The sequence below is a fragment of the Elaeis guineensis genome, chromosome 15 (assembly GCF_000442705.2).
Source record: "Elaeis guineensis isolate ETL-2024a chromosome 15, EG11, whole genome shotgun sequence".
Classification (NCBI taxonomy): Eukaryota; Viridiplantae; Streptophyta; class Magnoliopsida; order Arecales; family Arecaceae; genus Elaeis; species Elaeis guineensis.
In genome coordinates, this window is record NC_026007.2 from 67169410 (window position 1) to 67175490 (window position 6081).

The 6081-nt window shown below is 39.7% G+C and overlaps 1 pseudogene; it reads left to right on the forward strand.

The window, feature by feature from the left end:
* The first annotated feature begins 1606 nt into the window (after positions 1-1606).
* On the forward strand, positions 1607-5807 carry LOC140854066 (plant cysteine oxidase 3-like; annotated as a pseudogene).
* The last annotated feature ends 274 nt before the right edge of the window (positions 5808-6081 follow it).

Here is a 6081-nt window from a genome sequence, read left to right on the forward strand (position 1 = left end):
TAAATTCTATTGATACCAAGTCAAGCGCATGCTTGTTGAATTAAAACCAGAAAAGCCCTCCCCATGGATTTTTTTTTAAATTAAAACATCGACAGAGTGTAAGGTTGGAACCATCGTTTTCTTTGACATTTTCCACCAGTAGTCCGACATCCAGTCACACGTGGCAATTTCTCATTTGGCAATCAAGTTCAGATGCCGAACGCCACATCTCCTACGACGCCGACCCAAGATTCATGCCAATGGATCCCGGACGTCTGGCGCGAACGGACACGGTACGCCATAAATCTATGGGTGTACACGTAATATATAATTGGAAATATCTCGGCCGTCTAAAAAAGAGACCGGTATACGTTCCCGATCTAGTGGATACGGATGAAACAACCGTAGCGGCCGCGGGACACCCGCGTCTGGGGGATGACAGTGTTAGTGATCCATCGAATGGACGGTGGCGATTTTGAGGCGGGACGCGGGCCCCACCGTACCGGAAATCCCCGGGGCCGCTGAAATAAGCCAGGTGGATTCCCGGACGCCGACTGTTGGTATTCCTAGCCGCTGTTTCAACCCACCAACGGGCTTACGGTCACGCGAATTCTTTGTGCACAGCAGACGTAAAATATAGTTATTATTTTTTTAATATATATTTAATATTTATAAATTAATTTTTTATTTAAAAATTTTATATGATAAAAATATTTATTTTTTTAAAAAAATTATAATATTTTATATTCATAATATGACATTCTGCGTCTATAATGTACACACGATGTGATAATTTTTTTTTAAAATTTGAGATATTTTTGTTATTCAAAATTTTCAAACGAAAAAATCGACCTGCAGATATTAGATATGCGTTGAAAAATAGTTAGATAAAAATGATTCTCTTATATTATAATATTCGAGACCATATTATGACATTCTGGACTAAATTACGTCACAGGATATCATAATTTTTTTTCAAAAAATAATAATATTTTCATCATATAAAATTTTTAAATAAAAAAATCGATCAGTAGATATTAAATACGTATTGAAAAGCGATAACTACGTGGATCAAATAGGTAAAGCGATGCACTCTATGTCAGATTTTTTATACCGCCGATGGTGCACAAAGAATCTCTCTTATGGTCGCCGAATAGTGATGGTTTTCCGTTCCGATCCAACCTATTCCATTTGTTGGTCAGGATTCAATTTTAAGTTATCGAGACCGACTAATTCCACAAAGAGGTCGGGCTTCAACACTTAGACCAGCATTGTGGCTCATAATTTTGGGGTAGCTTGGGTCGGCTTAAGGGATTGAGCTAGCCCATTGTTCCAACAACTTTGAGAGGAGTAAAGGAGGTGGATGCCAAGGGGTAGAAGCCTAGACTATTGCAAATTTGAGGTTTGCGTAATAACCAAGGAATATTTGTTGCGCGACCGTAATAAAACGGTATGAATACGGGAGCGGTTGGACTGAGGAAGCCCCTGGTTAAGTTGGAGCGAGCCCACGGTTTTGAACTTTCCTTAGGTGCCAAAGGTGGTAATACCTTCTACATTTAAAGACTTTCTAGTTCAAGACCAATCATATCTATAAATCCATTCACATGGATGCCATTAGAGTTGATGAATGGTGCCATTTATCCAAGACAGATCCAGCCATGGCTGTCCACTTTAAGGAAAGGAGCAAAGTTCAATGGCTTTACGACGCCTGCAGCGTGGTTTTCTCCTCCGAGAAGAAAGGGTCTCCCAGCCGCAAGCAGATCGGATGGCTACGAGGGATCCTTGGTAACAAAAACTTCACCATATCAAGCTTCCTTTATATGCTTGCAGCGATGTTCTTAAATCTTTTTTTTTCTTGCTGTTTTGATTCATGGATTCTAGACAACATCGAACCGGTCGACGTTGGAATTGATGGGTCAAGCGATGGAAGATCGCGGGTGGATGAGTCGAGTATAGTGAGTCGAGATGGGTTGATCGTAGGGCAGGTCTTGACGCAGATTACGTATGTACACATCTATGAATCTGATGATTTTTCGGTACGTAACTCTTCGATCCATCTTCTAATGCACATGCTTGTTCATTTGAAGCTGAATGTTGTATGATCATGAGTACTTTTATGAAGTTTTAAAAATTAGTGTCATAGATCGAATCCTCTAAGAGGCATGTTTTGTATCAGTATCACGTAGAGTTGTACAATTTGAAATGGCCACCATGTCATTTGATATGGCTATCAAACAAGATATGGTGGATTGCGTGCTATGCATGACAGCTATCCTTATCCAAGGACATGACATCATCTACAGTTGCATAGCTCTCTGTGATGCAAAAAAAACATGCACCAAATCCCCACTTGTAGTTTGCTTGCTAACAACAAAGTATGGATCGAGTCGCCATCATGGTTCAAATGGAACAAATTAAGTTGATCTCCATCAAATCTTCTAGAAGTGTGGCGTTCAATGTGATATTGGATTCCATGTTTTAGTTTGTCAAGACACATTTAATAGTTTCTTTAGTTCGACGTCGGATTAAATGAATCATTGACAATAGATTTGGCATGGCAGATGGGAGTGTTCTGCTTCCCAGCTGGAGCAAAACTACCGCTCCATGATCACCCAGGGATGGTGGTCCTTAGCAAAGTATTGTATGGTTCAGCCTCGGTGAAGTCCTATGATTGGGTTGACACCCCGAGTTCACGACGAAGGGAGGGTAAGCAAATCTTAAAACGAGCTAAGCCCTTCATCTAGCATGCTGGTCTTTTAAAACTCTGTTGCAGTGACTTTGATCAAGGAGTACTTGTATAATATTGATCAAATTAAATCTTGATTTGGTCCTATGTATAATATTTATAACAATTTCCTATTAAAGCTATGCTTAATCTCTTGGCAATATTTCTCCATCTATGTACTTGAATGTAGATCACAGTGGACATATGATTAGTTGAATTAAATTTAAAATCGATGTGCCCATAAAAGTTTGAGACAACAATAAATTTGGTTCACTTGATAAGCATGACAATATAAATAGCATTCATAACTAGGTGAACCAACAAAAACAGCATAATTTCCTATAGATTATATCATGTAATAATCTATTTAGCACAGAGCAGTCGCATGAATTCAAATAATCATTAATTGATAAATTATGAGAAATACCAAACACACCATCCTAGTGTTAGGCATGTGTGCCTGCTTAACAAATTATAATTGTGGTCTTTGGATATTATTCTTAGCTAATGGGTCCTTACAATCAAAATATATTGAGGCATCTATCGTTGAATTCAAAGTAAATTAAAATATAGTTTACAGAATTCCTTTATAGTTGATTTTATACCATTGCGATATTGATTATTCTTACTTTAGTAATTGTACATAATTTTCATGTTTTTCTTGTTAAAGTCGAAAAAAAAAACATTATGTGACTTTATAAAGGAAGGTCATGATGGCTATGTAACCCAAAAAAAAGTTTATTATGCTTAAGTCCTAACAATTTTTGTTATATGCAAAATCTATATTTTGTTAATATTTAAAGTAAGGCATTCATTCATGATTTATCCATTTGGAGATTGTTTAGTTGATATTCTAGAAGGCAAAAGATTGAGTAGTTGGATGCCACCTAATGTGGCAAGTTGACAGGGAATTTCTTGTTTTATTTCCTGTTTGCGATGAAGAGACGACTCCTGGCTACGGGGCCCATTAGCAAGAAGGTGGTTGTGGTTATGATTGGTAGGACAATCATGTCACGCTAAGATTTCAAAATATCTGATGAAAGGGAGCATCATACAAAAGGATGTAATATACCATGTTTGGATGCATGACTACCGTGGGTTTTGTCGCGGTGGTTTAAAATTTTTTTTTTTTTATTATTTATCTATTTTTGTCACTGGATTAAATTTGAACGATTCGGATTCCAACCAATTCAACTGTCTATATACATGATGATACGATAAATATTTTAAAAATTAAAATTATTTTATATCATAATTAAATTATTTTTTTTTAAAAAAAAATTTGTGACCACTGAAAGTGGAGGAGCCGGCTCGAACTACAAGCATATGTAGGGTCAGGGGGTTGGGGGGCGTAGAAGTCGTCAGCATCTCAGGACCGAAGAAAGGGGGGAGGGGTGCGGCGGGTGGGAACCGCGAGTGTCCTATAGGGGGGTATGCAAATACAGAGTGGGGTGGTGCAGAAGTCGCCAGTAGGGATGCTGGGGGTGGGGAGAATGGAAGCCGCAGGCGCATGGGGCAGAGGGGAGGTCGTGGGGGGTGGGGTGGCGCAGAAACCACCAACATTCGGGGGGTGGGGGGTTGGGAGACGGGTGGGGAGAGTGGGAACCATATGTGCCCCATGGGTTGGGGGGGTGTGGGAGGTGGCAGTGCAGAAGCTGTCGGCACTGAGGCCAAGGGTGGAGAGGGTGGGGATTGCAAGTGTGTGGGGCTAGGGGAGAGGGGGTGTTTAGGGTAGGAATCGCTAGTGCCGGAGTTCGGGGGTGGGGAGGGTGAGAACCGTAGAGGAAACAAGATGCAGAAGCTATTGCTGAAGAGGGGGGGCAGGGGATGAGGGCGGAGGAGCCGTGAATGTCGGAGAAGGATGGGAACAAGGGTGGAGAAACTGCAAGCAAGCGGTGGGACGGAGGAGCAAAGAGCAGGGGGCCGGAGAGCGTGGAAGAGCTACGAAAGGAGTCATTATTTTTTAAAAAATAATAAAATATATAAAATAATAATACATAATATATTAAATATTTTTATAATAAAATATTATAATGGAGCATCATAATAAAATTTTAGATCGAGATCGAGATAAAGAGACTCGTGATACCAACGTCTACCTATTCTGATATGTCTCCTTCAGCCTGCATGCCAGTGATCTCCCTCCGTAATCTAAGAAATCTGAAACTGAAAAATACTTACTCTTATAGTGGTCTACTAAGGCCTCGTCACTAATTGATTTTGAGTTTTCTAGCCCTTTGATATGTTTGATATAGCAATGTCAAAGTTGTTTGCCTTTTATAAGATTCTAGTCCATATACATATAGAAGGTAAACAGTAGCTTGATAAACTTGAACAAGAGACGGTGTTGGTTATAGTGCACTTGGGCCAATGTGGCAGGCGGGCTAGCAAAAGTTGTAGCGAATGACCAGGTCCTAGAAGCTCCATGCAAGGCATCCGTGTTGTTCCCAAGCGCGGTGGAAACATCCACTCCTTTACTGCCCTGACTCCTTGTGCTATCTTGGATGTCCTAGCTCCACCATATGCTGAGAAGCGAGGAAGGCCATCCAACTACTACTCCGAGACACCCATCCCTTCTCGTCCTGGGTGAGTCTTTCAATCTCTTGACGGCTATCAAGTGAATTTGCAACAGAAGAGTACGAGTCTTTCAATCTCTCGACTTCTTGAAATATATAGGACATTCCATACTTGAAAGAAGAGGTTTGCCTGAAGATTTGGTTGTCGTTGGAGCTCGATACCGCGGCCCTGAACTCATCGTGGATGCAGACTTTTAGTGACTTGACTAACTTTGTGTCATCTTGCTTGTACATCCCTTTTTTTTTTTTCCCTCTTTTTTGAGTATAAATACGGAAGAGTTTCAGAACTTATCATCAAAAAAAAGAAATGAAAAGAAGTGATGATAAGTTCAGAACTTCAATATCTGAGGGTAGTTCCCTTCATTGTTTGGAGTTAAATCTTTTCATGTTCGACAGAATGATAGTTGCATATAAACTCATTCAGCGAGCCGGCATTACATTTTAGACAATGTGTTGTTATGTAGAAAGAATATGTTTGTAGCCTTAGAATAGAGGTGCAGCTAAATCTCGCAGTTCTCAAGTGCCTATGTTTCAACAAACACCATATAAAGAAATTAATAGCATTTATACTCTGTTTAAGTAATGTACGCTGAATGTTCTTGTAGAATATGTCAAATAGAAGAAAGAAAATTGTTTTTTAGTAATTGTTGTTTGGTACTTTAGTGAATATAAATTAACTCAATTAGTTCTTAGAATAGATTTGTTGTGTATGTGACAGTGTCCTTGGGAGGATAAAATCAGGTAACGAAAGATAAATCACATTCCTATTTGTTTGCCCAGTGGATCAAGTTGGCCTCGCAA